This window comes from Lutjanus erythropterus, chromosome 14 (genome assembly GCF_056507025.1).
Source record: "Lutjanus erythropterus isolate fLutEry1 chromosome 14, fLutEry1.hap2, whole genome shotgun sequence".
Taxonomy (NCBI): domain Eukaryota; kingdom Metazoa; phylum Chordata; class Actinopteri; order Lutjaniformes; family Lutjanidae; genus Lutjanus; species Lutjanus erythropterus.
The window spans coordinates 10,038,353-10,056,280 of NC_139330.1; the positions used below are offsets into that span (position 1 = coordinate 10,038,353).

Sequence of the window (17,928 nt, forward strand, 5' to 3'; positions counted from 1 at the left end):
TTGTCTCAGGTAAGGCAGTTAGCAGTTAGCAAAGTAAACATTAGCTACACAGACCAATCGCTAACATTACCTACAAAGGCCAAGGGCTAACTTCAGCTACACAGACCAAACGCAAAATTCACCTACACAGATCAAACACTAACGTTACCTACACAAACAAACCGCTAACATTAGCTACAAGCTACTCTGACAGTTCCTAATTCATTATCCCTTGGAAAATTACTTTCACAAGGTGAAAATTTCAACATTATCTTGTCTCAACATCTAATTTAAAGAGACTTTTACAAGACCAACCGCTAACTTTAGCTACACAGACCAACTGTTAACATTATAGGTAATACAAAAGTAATGGAAAGTAATCAAATTATATTACTTTAATATTGTGATACCTGGATTAGATTAGAGTCTACATTTTTAACAGGTAATCAGTAATGGTCTCAGAATACATTTTTAAAGTAACCCTCTCAGCCCTGTCAGTTGTGCACTTCCTTTTCTAAGTAGGGAAACAAAATGACCATCAGTGTCATTCACAAAATAACGAGACTAGCAATTTCCTTGTTTTTTTTTCATTCCAGGGGAGTGGCTCATGAAGTAAGCCGCGTTCTCTCCAGATGAATTATTACCATTCATTCTGGTGCCCTGCAGGCGGCTTACACATCGCAGAGGCCCATATTTCTTGGCAGCAAACATATTAGAGTTTGAACCCCTGTCATGCCGACTCTGCAACCTTACTGATACTCTGCAACCACCTCCAGTCATAATCAGAGTGTCAGACTGGTGCAGGGAGGGTGAATAATTAATGCTGTGTCTTTTGGGTTTGCTTATTTCACTAAGCAAAAAAGAAGTTTCTTGCCCTCACCGCCTGCAGCCAAATACTTAGCTTGCCTGGCACAGTGCTCAGCTTCTAAAGATACAATGCCTTGCTCAGAGAGGGGTTTTTTTTTATTTTGCCAAACCATCACATAAGATTCGACACAGGAAAAACACACTTGCATGGGAATAAAACTCCGGATGAACTCCTGTAGCACTGAAAACAGCAGGGAGACATCAAAGTAAATTTTATGATGCACTACACTGCTGATAACTGCGAGGCTAAATCATGTCATTAACATGTGAGCTGACGTTTCCTTGTCAGGAGAACACACAGTTTAGTAGGTGGAGGTGGCTGTGACGCTAAAGGGTGTTGGCACAGTCCTCCATGCTGTGACACATGTTTATCCAGGTCACCAGACAGACAGACAGACAGACCGCAGATAGCGGCTCGGAGCTGAGAAGAGCGGGGGTGCCCTGTTGTTTCCATGCTGCCAGGAAACTTTGGAGTGTCCTGTGGTCCGTCCCTGTCACAGCGTCCTGCAGGCTATCTCCTTCCACTTTGGAAACAAATACACACTATTCAAACGCACACTGTCTTAGAGAGGGGAGATAAGAGGAGACATTATCCATGACTTCAACCTCTCTGATGATGGAAATGTTACAAGTGATCATTCGTTAAGCCCTGTCCCCCTCAGCTACTGTTGCTATATCCAGCTTTCTGTTTGCACACGGCACATATGCAGTTTACAGTAACAACAGTGGCAGATTAACCACACAAAGTTCTTAGGGATTTTTATTACAATGGGTCTTTGATTTCAGACAAAAGCACGCTCTCACTTCTACTCAGTTTCATTTTGCAGAAATGAAATGACTGTTGCAGGCAGAATCTGCAGACTTGTTAGCCAGCTAATATACTTTTTTCACAGCAGCCATTTTGACATGAATTAATGGTGTAAACACAGGTGCTGCAAATAACATTATTTAAGATTCCATTCAGTTCGAATCAAGCAGTTTGCTAACTGGAAAGGCTCCAGTACGCTAAACAATAAAATAAAAACAAAACACATTTAAAAGAGAACGATGTTATAAGAAGTTAAAAAAGTAAACACATTATACACACAAGGAGAGTGAAACTACAGAATTAATAAAGAGCCATTTTTAAAGTTATTTTAAAGATGTTGCCATGAGCCCTAATCGCAAAGACAAAATAAATAAAAGTAAGTACAACAGAGGGGTGAAAAGATTAACTTTCGGCTGCTTTGAATTCCTTAACAAAACGCTGTTGCACGGTTTGCTAGCTTGCTGAAAGGTTAATGAAATGTTGCATTGTGTGCTGGCTAATGTTAGCTAAAAAGTTAACAAAATGTTACAATGTTTGCTAGTTGGCTAAAAAGTTGACAAAATGTTGCATTTTTGCCAGCTAACATTAGCTAAAAAGCTGACAAAACATGACATTGCCTGCTAAAAATGTTAGCTAAAAATGTTAGCAAAGTAATATCAGGTTACTACTGTAGATAGCTAGATATCTGGACATGTTAAAAATGGCAGCCTATGATAGAGCAGACACGCTGTTAAATCAGATCTTTACACTGTCAATCTTTTTTGTTTGTTTGTTTTGGTTTTAGAAAAGCACTAGCATCAAAGCTCCATAAGTGAGAGTATTACTACAGCATCATGCACTTCTTCAACGTGCAGAGAAACTTAAATCTTAACAGTCCTGTTGTGATTAGTTGCTAAGCTGCTGGACAATTGCAGCTTCAGGGAGGAAATCAGTAAATGGTCAAATGTAGTGTCTCATAGCGACATTTTGACCTCCTGTCTAAAGCTGACATATATCCAGGGAGGGTACGTTTCGGATATCACCTCCATCTCCACGGCCGCTGTTCCCGAGCAACAGCACACAGCTTTTCTGTTCTCATGTCAGATGCTAAAGTTAGCCTCTGTAGCCTTATCTACAAACAGCACCACACCTGACTGTCTTTAGCCGGCCATATCTCCCCCTCTCTACATGATCTACAGCACCTGCTGCCTGTCACAGATAGACTCAGCCCGCACTAAATCCATCCAGACCGTCCACATTAACGCGAACACACCACAAAGTTCAGCAGCATTATGTGCTGTGGCAGGGAAATCAATGAGAAATCTCAGTTTTCATAATGAAAAATGTTCAGGGAAGTACTTACTGCAGAGCAATAATACTGAGGATGCCTTATTGTATTTTCTCTATTGATCCTGCAGATTTATGCACCCACACTTGGATTTGTTGTCTGTTGTTGAAAACAAATAAAATGTGCCTGGCATAGTGAGTGAGATATTTACACAAAGCCTCTTTAGTTCTCAGTGGGATTGATATTAGCTCTTAAAATGAAACATAAATTCACACGCATCATCGTTCTGTCACTGTCCGTCAGGGAGAGAGATCCGTGCGCTTATCTGTGTTTGCCTTACAGTCGCTAGTAAACATGAAAACACGGCCTCAGCATCAATTTGTCAGCTTGTCTGGATGGGTCTTAAAATGGTGTCATTATCACAGCGGGCGCAAATCCCCTCCCAGATTTGCCTGAGGTTGCACTGCTCAGGCCACCCAGCGACTCACAAAGCCATAAACTTATTACAAACGTGCAACAGGTTCACATCGGTCAGCGTCGAGCCGCTGCCGACCAGGAGTCTGTAGCTGTAATCGGTCACGCAGAGCGTATGAGCAGCTGCCGTCACATGATCTGCTGCAGTTTATGCTTTTGAAGGTCTAGTGTGTAAAATTTATGGAGCATAATATTTATAAGTATGTTTTCAGCAGTGTATAATCACCTGAAAATAAAAGTTTTTTTTTTTTTTGTGGGTTGGATACAGCACGCAAAGATGGCGCCCACTAGTCCAATGAAAGTTACTCACCTGGTGCATGAGCCTAAAAAGTTTTCTAGTGTTACTTCCTGGTTATACGGCCCACTAACTGTGTGCAGCAGTGTTTCCCCCCTTCACCCCTGACTACTACTACTACTACTGACTACTACTGACTACTACTTCAAAACACAAGATCTTTTAACTTGAAGTCTTTTCACTCGAAGTAATGATTTAAATGAATCTGTTTTTCGGACTGAAAAAGTTTATTTGTTTCAAATTATTACAAAATTACCTTAACTTGTCTTTTCAAAGTAAGATCAGTCAAGTTAAAACCAGGAGTGGAAGTAACAAATTCCCAATACTCAAATGATTGTAATTAAGTAGTTTTTGGGGTACTTGTACTTTTCTGAGTACATTTTCAAGTCTGTACTTTTACTTGTTCTTAAGTATGCATTATAAGATGTAATCTACTTAGTTACTTTTAAGATCATAGTCGAGTACTGAGTACAATTTGAATTAATATCCAAACCTTTAATCTGGATCTTAGTAGCCAATAAGGTGATCTGATTATAAACGGGCCAATGAAAGCCATGACATACAAATGAAAAAGAAAAAGAAAAACAAAAAGGATGTTAGTGATTAATCACTGGTTAAATGATTAACTAACTGTTTTATGGCCTGTCTGTTGTGAGATAAGAAACGCTCAGCTGATTCATCCAGCAGCGGCAGCAGAAAATGATGTCTATGGAAAAAAGACGAGCGAGTGATTGGAAACTAAACAAACTGCTTCATTCTGTAATTTCTCCTGTTACGTCAGCGGCTGAGGTGGAGTCAGCTCGCTGTCACATGACTGGTCATCTGTCAGAGATGACGCCTGCTGCAACTTGTTCAAAACACAGACTGAGTCATCAGGCAAAACATCCACGCCTAAAACAAGCCTCTGATGATGAGCTGGTGGAAATGATAAACCGTTCAGCTTTCAGCAGAAATAAAGACAGAGAGGAGATTATGTGTTTAACCTGGATTTAGTTACAGCCTCAATCAACACCTTGACGTTTCCCGCAGAAATATTCACAACGAATCACATTAATTTAAAATAATTCAGCTAATTTTAAAATAAAACTTCACATGAAATCAGTGGGAATAAACATATCTGCTTATCAGACAACTAGGGTTAACAAAACATGGTTTTATTCTGATTTTAAAAACAAACAAACAAAAAAAACAGTTATAGATATGGCAAATGGTGATTTTATTCTTATTTTCAAAATAAAATAAAAAAAATAAATAAGGGGCTGTAGCTGGGAAGTAACACTAATTCCAAATATATTTATTTATTTGCTGTTTGCCAATCAAAAAGTGAGATAACAAAATCTGAATTTATTATGATTTTCAAAGCAAAGTTTTAAAAAACTAATGAGGAGTTATAACTGGAAAGTTAACTTGATTTGAAACCTTTATTTGCCGGACAACTTCAGTTAACAAATTAGGTTGAAAATTATGATGGTTTTCAAAATAAAATAAGGATGCTTTCGTGTCATTCCAGAACATGTTTAACAAGACAGAACAAAATGAGGAGTTATAGACGGGAAAGTAACACTGACGTTTATTTATTTATTTCACAAAAAAAATAATGTTTTTCAAAATAAAAGTTCACTTTTTTGAACCACAGTGTTTGCATTTCAAACGCGCGATTTGGCGAAATTCCTCAGCACAGCGCGCTCATCATCATGTGTGTTTTTGACGCACCTTCACCAAAGTGTGCTCATGTTTCTGGAAGGCGGCGTGTGGTTCAAGACGAGGGGGGCAGCTTTGGTCTGTGTGCTTGTGTGTGTGTGGCTGTTTTTTGTGTCTGAATGAAAGAACATGGAGGAAGAAGAAAGGTTGTGGGGGGGGGATGAATAACGTGTCAGGCTTTTTAGTTGAGAGACTTCTTGTGTTGATGAATAATTGAGCTGTAGTCAGGCGGAGAGCTGCTTCATGAGCCCCTCTGTCTCCAAGTTAAAATTAGACCCTTCTCTCTATGCAGACAGTCTCTTTGAACTGCTACTGTCTCAGAGCATCACTCAGCTCTCTCTGCAGCCCACTTGGGCCTTTCAGAGCAATATGCCTCAGTAGATATGAGGAGAGACATAAACACACTTGGTGGACGAGGGGAAAATCTGCGTTATACAAGCCAAGGTGTCTTTTTTAAATTATTATACCGGTTTCTTTTTTTTAATTTAATTGTATCAATAAAAATATAAAAGCGCAAACATTTTTCTTGTGTTGATCGGGGACTCTAATTTGATATTCAAAGCTCCTCTCCGCAGCAGTTATAATGAAGTTCTGTCCCTCCTCTGTCTACCTGTCATACCGAGATCCCCCAGGCTTTCCTGTCTTCGCTTGGCCTCTGAGTACCAGCAGCCCATCTCAATCTGTCACTCCTGTCAGGCCCACAACGCCACCAAAGAACCCAGAAAGTAGGACACGGAGACTCATCACACACACACACACACACACACACACACACACACGCACACACACTGCGAGAAATGCTTTATAAAATGTAGTAAAAAATACACATTTTGCGACAGAGGCCTGAGAGTCCGTCATTGTAATATCTGCTGTTATCTCTGGGCAGCCGGCTCTAAATGGGGCATTCAGTGACTCTTCAAAGCCCCCGTTTCTGCAGGGCAACTCGGGCTGCATTGTTACTGTTTTAATTAGAACTGCTTCTTGCCTGCTCTCTGAGATCCACCCAGCCTCAACATCAAAGCGCTGCTCTGAATAATGATGTACCCCTCCATGCCTCAGGTACAGCCTGAATCTCAGAGAGCCCCCGCCGCCACCTCCTCCTCCTCCATCCCTCCCTCCACACCTCTTTGTACCTCTCTGCTTCCCAATTTACTGCTATTTCTCCGCGCGCTGACATAACACTATTTTGTGGTGTTGAGGGCAGCGAGTTGATGGTAAGCGTTCTGTGTTCGTGCTTGATGTGGATGTGGCGGCTACGACAGCCTTCAAAGGACGACTTCTTTTCATTTGTCGTCTATGTAGTCGATGGTTGCAAATCAATTTTACTGAGATCTGAACATCACAACACTCGGCTTTCCAAATGGCATCTGTGAAAGGCAGGAGCTAATAGGGTTAAAAGAGAAATATGTAATATATTTACTGTAATAAATCATGAAATTACCATTATATGTCAACAGAGATCAAGGAAACATGATAACTTGAAATACTTGCTACTGTGACCACAACGCCCCAGCTGCGACCTCCCTCTTTGGAATTCCTTTTCCAGGCCGGAATAACTTTAATTAGCTAATGTTAGCTGCCACACTGTGTGGCTAACGTTAGCAGTGCTAGCAACAGCAGCAGCCTGCTCTCCTTGCAGGTTCACGTCCACATGCCTGTGCTGAATGTGGTTGCACACTGCTGCGGTCGAGTGCTTATATACAACACAACACTTACTTTCCTTTTCTAGACCAAATTATCGGGCCACTCTCCGCTTCAATGGTTTATATCTACCCATTAGCACAGGGAAACGGGCGGAGCTGCAGCCCCAACTAGTGGCGGGCGGCTGCATAACATCTTAGACGCAACGGTTAACCAGTGCTCTACATTAATAGAATATTAACAATAGACTTGCACTGATTAATCGGCAATGCTCGGAATCGGGCCGGTTTTCACGTGACTGGCCTTGACCAGTGACTGGCCGGTCAGCGTCACAAATCCGGTTCTGTGCCCGTCAATAGGTGCGTTCGAGATGAACTGCGCCTCGCCTGGAGAGTAGACGCGATCAGGCGGCCGCAGCAGGAGGTGGAGACAAAAAGCTGCAGTCAAGTCGGACAGTTTTCAACAGACTTAGGAGAGACTAGAGGAGGAGACACGAACATCCTGTTAGATCACCTGTAGGTTACCTGTAGTCTGCAGATCATTATCATAGCTGAAGAAATAAAGTGCGTTCTTGATCGTTGATTGAAGTTAAAATAGAAGAGATCCTCCTTTTGACTCATCTGTTCTTTTATCTGCCTTGTAAAGAACTAAACTGTTCTTTTGATAAGTCATATATATAGAACCTTTATTATTATCAGACACTAAATATCTGCTTGCTGACAGATTAAAACTTCATTGCAGAACAGAAGACTGATATGTCGAGCATTAAATATTACAATTACAGAGAAAATTAGTATTTTATACAACACGTGGTGTTTGTTGTCAAAGTTAAGAACCAATCAGAGCCTGTCAGCTTGTCAATCAGGTGACAGCCAGGCGTTTACAGTCGGTGGAAAGCAGCTGCGGCGCCTGGCTCTACAAACTGCGGCCGCCTCGATCTCGTGAGGTTATCGTTGCCCACGTGTGCATGACGTCAGAGCAAGTCGGGATCAAGTCGGACACAAATCTAACCGGCATGCATTGTGCGCCGACCGCCGCTGATCGATTCTGCGCAGGCCTGGCTCATCTCGAACGCACCTATTGTCTCACACATGTTCTGCACGATGGTCACGTCATGCGCGCAGCAGACAAACTGACCGTGACGTCAACACAGCGCTGATAACAGCTACACACTCTGACACACGTCTGCTTGAAGATGGTGTCAGAGACAGATTCCAAGAACAAGATAAAGAGAAGACAGACAGTCTACAACGAGACAGAGCAGCTGACAATGTCGCAAAACAGCCGTAAACTCTCTCGCACTTCAGGCTAATGCTAGCAAGCTAGCAGCAGACTGCTGTTCACAGAGAGACAGTTAAAATCTCACCTCCTGTTCTGGCTGAAGAATAAACAACCTGTGTTGATGTGTCTCCTCAAACATTTTCTCATCCAGACTCCTTTAACTTCTGTGTCTGTTTTTCTCACGGCAAAGTTTTACTTCAAACTGTTGCACCGCGTTAGTCTCCGGTTTGTTTACATCCGCTTCCACAAAAGATCACGTGAAATCGCGTCCCACGAAATCCCGCGAGATGATATCGCGAGATCACGTTCACCCAATTCATAATCTTAATATAAAATTATAACAAGGCCTGGTTATAATCTGGATGATTTTGGAGAAAGTATTAAATTAATATTTAATAGTCAGTGTCTTATTATGAACATATTTACAAGAAAAGTTGCAAAAATGTTTGTGAATGCTGTCAATTACAGTTCTTAGAAAGACTGAAAATCGGAACCGGCCAAAATCGGAATCGGTAGGTCAGACCCCTCAATAATCGGAAATCGGAATCGGCTAAGAAAGTTGAAATTGGTGCAAGTCTAATTAACAATTAGGTTAACTGACTACTATTTCTGTTGCCGATTATGTATCTTGCACATCCCAAATACAGACTACTGATTTAATTTATCACTGTTCTGTGACTTCTTTTATTCAGTAATTTCAACGAAACACCATAAACAATCCACAAAATGGCACAGTTGCAGAATTTTCGTGTTTATGCTCTATAGGCTTAACATAAAACCTGTTAACAGATTTTAATGACAGAGAGAAGAATAATATTGCAGTTTATATCACAATAAATAAGTGTAGGAGTATACTGCAAAGGATTGAAGGATTAAGGCAAAAATAAATTAACAAATATAGCTAAAGCAATATTAACAAGCTTGAATAAATAGATTATAAAAATAAAACATAAGAGGAAGAAAAGGAAAGGAAAATGCAGTTGTAAATTAGGGTAAAAAGACATCATAATTCATTACTTTAACTCACAATAAAAGCAAAATATCACCGTTACACAGGACTGTGGAAACAGTACCAACTCAAGATCATCCTATGTGCTTTTTCCAGAGCTTTCAACCATTTTAAATGGTCCTCATCTGCAGAAAAACTGAATAAGTTAGCAGAGTTACCCTCAAAAAAGAGGCTATCAGTTGTTTTACAAAATTCATAAAGTCAAACATTGGAGGCTACTAGAGCTTAAATGTTCAGAGTTAGTGGTACATGTATTATTTTGGCTAAAGTTCAATTAGAATTATTGATTAAGCCAACTCAATTTTTTCAGTAAATGCAACTCAGGATTTTTATTCATCCCTGAATTAAGAACTGGTTATTTTTTAGTATAAAACCCCATTATTTCATGTTCAGTAAAGTTCATATCAGCTGAAAATTATGAGTTTAATAAACACAAAAGAAAAACAACTCAACATTGTTAAGTTAGTCAAACCTCTGAACAAGTTTTCACAACTTTATACAGTTTACTAATTTGGTTTTAACGGTGCAGTTGTAATGGAGATGAATCTGTCTGACTCAGTAGTTATTATGAAAACCAATTATTATCCATCAAAAAAAAAACGGCTCAGGAAAAAGCTAGTAAGTGGACCTTCAGTTGGAATTGTTTTGTCAAAAATAACTGAGAAAATATCATATAATAACATAATTCCCAATGGGAGAGATTAAACAGTCCTTTGTGTTTGAAGGAAACAGTGACGCAGACAACGTCAGCCTCATGTGCAGCTCTGTGGTGTATCAGCTCCGCCTCAGTAATAACAGAGCTGGATTTTATCCTCCAGCACCACTTAATTTCTAGGCTACCGCTGCTCTTTTATGTGCTCCACTTTTGTTTTTTTTTGTTTTTTTTTTTAGTTTGAGTTTAGTTTTTTTACATAATAAAGGCCATTACGCTGCTTCAGGGAATATTATTAGGCTCTCTTGATGCCTATTTGCATAAATTTCATTATTGTTAACAATTTATTAACAGTGCACATGGTCAAATTTAGTAAATCAACACAGAGCAAAGCTGCATGATAAAAAGGCCAACAGGCTCCATGAAGAGCTTCAGTCACAGTTTAAACTGACACATTAGGAATTTACCAGAACAGGCTGAGCCGATGACGTTAACTCTTTCTTTCAAACATCACCTTGTATAATCCAAACTCGGCCTCATGCTGACTTTCGCCGCCGTTCCTCTGTGCTGACTCACAGCTGCATTCCTCAGTAAACACTCACAAGAATGAGGCAACACCAAAGAAGTCTCATGAAATATAGAGGTTATGTAATCTTTTGAATCGTGGTGCACTCAGCTGATTATGCACTAGACGTGGCACCCATTACAGCAAATCACATTTTAATGAGTTCAAAACATAGTATTAATCTGAGGAACAATGCACAGTTATGTAATTCTCAACCTCGCCTGCATTTCATTGTGTGTCGTGTTTAAAGCAGGTCACGGACCGTCCTCCAGTCAGACGGCAGCTCATTCAGGGAGCTAATTTTAAAATCTGATTTACATAAAACTGGAAGGGTTACTTAAAATGGCACAGCCTATTTCATGCAATCCTTCGGCTGACGTGGCTCGAGTTTGCCAGACACACGGTGAAGTGAAGATATATATCAGGACGTGTCACATGCAGCTGCCACTGTTATTCATGGGGATCTGTGGCCTCCAGTCCTCATTAGCAGCATTCGAGTGTGTCAGGTGGAACATTTTACAACACAGTTACAACATTTCTACTTAGATTATTTCCTGGGTTAAGGTTGGGTTAAGGTTGTAATAGAGTTTAGCTCACTGAAAGGCAGCATTAAAATTCAATGAACTAAGCTAGCTAGCTAAAATTCAAGCAGATGTGCACAGGACTTATTTGACAAATACTTGATTAAACTACATCATAACTTTTTTGCCAACAGAAGCATGAGGAGATTGATACCACTCTCGTATCTTTACACGAAATATATGATGCTGGAGCCAGTAGATGTTAGCTTAGCTTAGCATAAAGACTGAAAGCACAGCTAGCCTGGCTCCAGAAAGTCTCCCAGCCAAGAAATACATTTTACAGTTTCTGAAGCAATTTCTGAAGAAAATCCAGTGATATGTGAACATTATAAAGTTTGAATGACCAGGTGAAAGTTCAAAAGATTTTTTTTTGGTAGAAGAACTATGATGAGAATGCGTCCACCAATTAGTGAAAATTAGAAGTGGTGGTATACTTTTTACTTTTAGAAAGCGACAGAAATGCAAAAGTTTTAGCCCCCGTTAGGTTTTTACATTATGCTAGGCTAACTGCCTCCTGGCTGTAGCTTTACATTTAAAAAATAAAAAAAAGTGTCAATCTTCTCATCTGACTCTCAGAGAGAAAGCTAATAAGCGTATTTCCCAAAATGTCCAACTAATCCTGTAAGAAAAGAAATGTCAGTTTTATAGTGTGAACATCCATCTTTCAGGTATTTTTAACCTGGAGTGTTGTATAAATTAAACCTGAGCGGCGTGGTAATAAGGCCACCTAAAAAAAACAGCATCCCATTCAGTATAAATCACATTAACAAGCATTGCAGCAGGGGGTGAAAATACACCATTTTTCCAATGTTCATATTCCACCTCTTCTTTTGTTACAGCAAGCTTAGCGGAGTAATCCCGCTTTGATCACGCTGCGTTTGAATTTTTAATCTCAGGTAAAGGCGGTGTGCAACCTCGTTTATAAGGACGGTAACTGCAGAAGTACATCCAAATTAACATCTGCCCCCCCCTGCCATCGTCATCAGGCAGTAAAGTGCCTGTTTCGTATGTTGTTTGGATAAAGGCCTCTCAACCTGTTACAAGGCCAGGATTAATTGCACCAGTTGAGGTGATCCAGGGCGCGGCTTGGTCGTGTATTGATGGGGGCCGTTTTGGCCTCTTTAGCTTGCAAGGCCTTCTGGGAGTAGAACATTCAGAGCAGCCCAAGGCCAAAGCCTGACGCATCTATCATGAGGATTACATCACTTATACTATAAAGGTCGGCTGCATTACACTTCACAGTTTCCTGCGTTGAAGAGTTGTTTCCACTCTTTCTGGAAGAAATAAATGTGCCATACGGGTTCCTCCACTACCACTAGCTTCTGAAGAACCCTTTTTTTTGAAGAAAGGTTTAGTCAAGGGTTCTTTGTAGGACTAGGGGTTCTATTAAGAACCCTTTTCATCCAAAGAACACTTTCAAGAGTCTTTCAAGGATTGTTGAAATCCTTAAATTAATAAATGTTTCATCAAGGGTTCGTGCTGCCATAACATAAAAGGGTTCTCGGTAGAAATGCCTGGGTGGGTTCTAAATGAAACCCTTAGAATATGAAAAGGTTCTTGGTAGAAACCCCAGGTTGCACAAAAAGGTTCTCAATAGAACCCCCAGATTGCATAAAAAGGTTGTCAGTGGAACCTCCAGGTTGCATTCTAGATATAACCCTTGAAATATAAAAGGGTTCTGAGTAGAACCCCATGGGTAGGTTCTCGATGAAACCCTTGGGAGTATAAAAGGGTTCTCAATAGAGCACCCAGGTTGAGTTCTAGATAGAACCCTTGGAGCATAAAAGGGTTCTCAGTAGAACAACCTTTGGTAGGTTCAAGACAAAACCTTTGAAATATAAAAAGGTTCTCAGTAGAACCTCCTGGGTGGGTTCTAGAGGGGGTTCTGAGTGAAACCTTTCACAGATAGTTGTCACCTTTTATGTTGGGTTCTTGTTAGAACTCTCTGAAAGGCTTCCGACTGGAACCATTATAAAAGGATCTACCAGGAACCAAAAAGAGTTCTCTGATGAGGACAAGCTGAAGAACACTTTACGGTTCTAGCGCCTTTATTTCTAAGAGTTTGTGCTGTTATTTGAAGAGTTAACAGCGAAATCGTCGGAGTGTTTTCTTGCAGTATAATCTGTTTTATGTGTCTCTGCCTCAGATAATGATGCACTCAGATGTTATAACACTTCATAGGGTTCTGTGTAGCTCCGGCAGCAGAGAGTCTATGTAGCACAGCCTCCCGCTGGGAAACAGAGCAGATTCAGAGAACAGTGAACTCACTGATCTATTTTTGTGATATTAGATGAACACATGCATGTTTGTGTTTGTGTACGGAGGGGGTCGGTGGGGTCGGGGGGCGGGGGGGGGCTGGGGGGGGGTCGGTGTGGTGTGTGTGGGTGCAACAGTGAAACAGAATCACTCCTCTAATTGGTGTGCACCTCCTGATGAAGCTATTTGGGAATCGTCGGCCCAGAGGTCACAGAGAGGATGAACCATGACGATGACATCAGAGCCCCGAGCGCAACAACAAACGCTGTCTTGTTTTAGTGAAAACAAAGGATGTTTGTTTGCGGTCCCTTTTTTCTCTGTCAAAATTCGTCCTGTGAGTTGAAAATGTGACGACACAGTACACTGACCTTTGTTTCTCTGGTAACAGACTCTCTCTGTGCTGCTCTGCAGAGGATTGGAGGGGGGCTGAGGCTGAGAGTGGCCCTTTGGTGTTGAGTACTGATCACATGAGCGGCTAAAATAACAAAGCAGTCTGATTCGGGCCTTTGTCTACATGCAGTCACGTGATTCAGATCTGCAAAGAACTGAAACAACGTTGACACATAATATAATAAGCAATATTGTAGCCAGAGAAGTGGCATTGAAAGCTTTGTCATCTGATTGCAGGAGAAAATTCGGCTGTATCTCCCAGTGAGGGCTGCTGAAATCACAATGCATAATGCGCTTAGTGCACACACACACGCACACACACACACCCATACACACACACACACACACACACACAGGGTTGGGAGGTTGACTTTAAAAATGCAGCTAATTACCTGTTAAAACATGAAGTCACTTTACTAGTTGTTTGTCCTGATATTCCCTCCTTTGCTATGTGTGAATTTAGATTAATAGCTGTAATTATGCACATTTAGATGTACTCTGCAAAGTAAAGCTATGCTAATAGCTCAACTTTTGACATCAACTTTTGTTTCTACCCAAACACCATCCCGGTCACCAACACCACAACCTACAATCCAAAGATTTTTGCAATAGTAGGACTGGTAGCGCTGACAGACAGCTAGATAACTGGATTTCTGTGTTGCTAACATTAGCAGTTGTTAGCAGTTTGTCCGACATTAGCGGTTGTTCCATGCAGATAATGTTAGCTTTTGGTCTGTGTAGCTAACATTAGCAAGTGGTCTGTGCAGCTAACGTTAGCACTTGTTCTGTTTAGCTAACCTTAGCAGCTAATGCGTGTAGCTAAGGTTAGTGGTGTGCAGATAACAATTGCGGTTGTTCTGTGTAGCTAATGTTAATGTTTGTAATAATCCCCATTTTCGCTAAACATATCTGTAATGCGATTACCACTTTTTATGTAACTGAATGCAATACAATTACATTTTTTACAACCACACACACACACCTACACACAGACACACAGACACACGTTCTACTCAAACAGAATCACATATCATACCTTCCATATAGCCCACGGAGGCTCCATAAAAAGAAATTGATTTGCTCCCTCAAAGCTACTATAAAATAATTCCACAGGACTCATTAATGCATTTTATTGGTGCAAAAATTAAATAAAAAATTGATCAATAAATCCTATAAAGGCCTGCTGTGGAAATTATTCCAAGTGACTCTATGGGATTTAGTTAGAGGCAGAAATTTGCATCATGACTTTGATTTTCACCTCGGCCTAAGTGCCTCTTTAATGTCCCAGATGTCGAGGATAACAACATCAGTGAGTCAGCAGCAGAGTTATCCATCCTTCTAAGGTTATTGTCAAACTCCTCTGGGTTTGACAATAACATGACAACGATCCTGCTGCCTTCACAAGTCTTCTGCCTCCTCACAGAGGTGTACACTGTTATGAGGGGAACAAGATGCAAATTGCAATGTTAGACCAAGCATGAAAATGTGGGGGGAAAATGATTTATGGAGCAATCTGCGAGTATCCCTCTTAATTAATACAGTGTCATATTGTACATGGACAAGGCTTCTCTGATGAAATACAGAACAAGGAGACGCCGGGAATCCTGGATGATTCTTAGTAAATGGCAACCAAATCAAGTATTTTCCAAGGTTTGAGCTGTGGGGAACATGTAATCAAGTAATACCATCTTTGTGTCACAAGCCAAACCAAACAGGCTGTAATATGACTGTCAGTGCTTGAAGGGTTACTTTAAAAATTATTCTAATACATATACTAATTACCTGCTAATATACTCAGTAAACTAATCCAAGTATCACAATATTAAAGTAATATAACCTGATTACTTTCTGTGACTTTTGGATTACCTCAGTAACAAATATGGTGAAATTTTTGAGCCTAATATAATGTTTTATGTTTGTTTATTGTTTTGTTCCAGCTATAGTGCTAATTATAGTGTATTTAAATATACTTTAAGGAAGCTATTCACAATTAAGACTCAAACTTAAAGTAAAGTGACAAACTTGTGGTAGTAGCAGGGCAGGTTAGCTAGCTAACTAGATTTAGGTGTAGCTAAGGTTAGCAGGTCTGTGCAACCACTGATAGCAATTGTTTTGTGTAGCTAAATTTAGTGGTTGGTCTTTGTAGCTAATGTCATCAGTTGTTCTGTGTAGATAATGTTAGCAGTTAGTCTGTGTAGCTAAGGTTAGTGGTTGGTCTATGTAGCTAACATTAGCAGGTGGTCTGTGCAGACAACATTAGTGGTTGTTCTGTGTTTAGCTGTCTGGAGCTTACTGTCATATTGCATAATTCTAATCAGGAGTGTTTTTGTTTGTTTGTTCTATTGTTCTCCTCCATGTTGGCTTAAAAGCTCATTTTCAAACTTCAAACTCCATCCGCTGACGAAGATCATGCGCTAAATGGACTACAAAATGGTCTTTGCAGCGAGTTAATTTTCTTTCCAATGACAAGACTGGCTTTGAAATTCAAGTGTCATTTGGATGAAACAAAGTGTAAAACTTGGAACCTGACAGGCCATCAGCAGCCCCTCCCTTCAAGTACAAAGGACAGCCAGAAATACCGCCAATCATCAGAGACATCCATCTTTGAGCCCGTGTCTGTGCCCATCGCTCAGCCTGGTACTGTCAGCAATTCCACACCCCCCTCAGGATTCCCACTGTGCCATGTGGCAATCAGGGTCACATTGCATTCTGGGAGAAACTCTCAGCTAAGATCCACTCTGGGCACGCCCCCCCCTCAACAATCTTGCCCGGTCTCCTCCAAAAATTCCTTGGCCTCCAGGGCACCGCACAACCCAAAATAACAGGACACATCAGCACTTTCATCTGCATCCCCGAGCAAGCTCAGACACTGCAGCAGCAGCTGTTAGACCACTCACAGGCACACATAGACTTCTGAAAAAGTACTAAGGCGCTATAGTTGGCACACCCCCTTTCCCCTCCAGTGATACGAGCACAGACGGAGCCAGACTTGGATAAGAGTGCCAGGCTAGGTGTGGCTGACAGTGATGTCCTTTAGCCGTCCTTCAGCTGAACACAAATATTCAAGTCAATGAAAAAGACACTATAATAGGCCTATGTGTATAACAGGATTTATAATTGGGATCCCAAAAAACAATTTTAAAGTACATTTTTAAATAACAAACAATATACTACTCTGCACTGTGTACACACTACAATACTTCACGAGTCTCACCACCACTCTGGTCGGATTGAAACTAGCTTATCTTACAGTCAATTCATTATCATGGCCTCTAGTGAAAAGATGCATTGCCTTCAGCTGTGAAGAATCATTCAAGAACTCAACATAAAGAAATATTTACAGGAAAGACCAACCACTAATGTTAGCTATACTGACCACCCGCTAACAGTAGCAACAGAGAACAACTGCTAACATTAGCTACACAGAACAGTCACTTGCATTGGATACACTGAATGGCTGCTATTGTTAGCTTCACTGACCAACTGCTAACGTTAGCTACACAGAACAATCATTATCATTAACTACACAGAGCCACTGCTATTGTTAGCTACAGAGACCAACCATTAATATTAGCTACACAGAACATGTTAGCTACACAGACCAGCCGCTAACTGTAGCCACACAGAACAGATGCAATAGGTTAGCTACACAGAACAACAGCTAACAGTAGTTTTACAGAACAACTGCTAATATTAGCTCCACAGAAATCCAGTTAGCTAACTAACCTGTCAATACTACCACTAAATGTGCATAACGACCACTTCATATTCTTAAACATGAATTCACACATAACTGAGCAAGAAATAGCCAAACAAACAAGTAATAAATCTACAACAAACATAAATCAAACTGTATGTACAATTTAACCATATTTACCACTGTGGTAATGCAAAAGTAACAGAAAGTAATCAAGTTACATTACTTTAATATTTTGATACTTGGTTACTGAGTACAGGTAATTAGAAATGATATTGGAATACATTTTTAAAGTAACCCTCCCAGCTCTCTGCGTATAAAAATAAATTGCCCTCAGGCACTGAGTTATTATCAACATATATTCACAACACCACATTCAGTTTATTTTGTCTTCATTCATTTATTTGTAAACATTGGCATATTAATACAAATGCACAGTATTGACAGAACTGAGAACATGCAGAG

The 17,928-nt window shown here is 40.4% G+C and overlaps 1 long non-coding RNA gene across 1 annotated transcript in view; it reads right to left on the reverse strand.

Moving 5' to 3' along the window:
- The window catches only part of LOC146315200 (uncharacterized), a 35,200-nt gene extending 26,321 nt beyond the window's left edge, over positions 1-8,879 (reverse strand). The window contains exon 1 of the long non-coding RNA XR_014771847.1: positions 8,399-8,879. This is a non-coding gene — a long non-coding RNA (uncharacterized LOC146315200). The remainder of the gene's footprint in view (positions 1-8,398) is intronic.
- Positions 8,880-17,928: the final 9,049 nt, after the last annotated feature.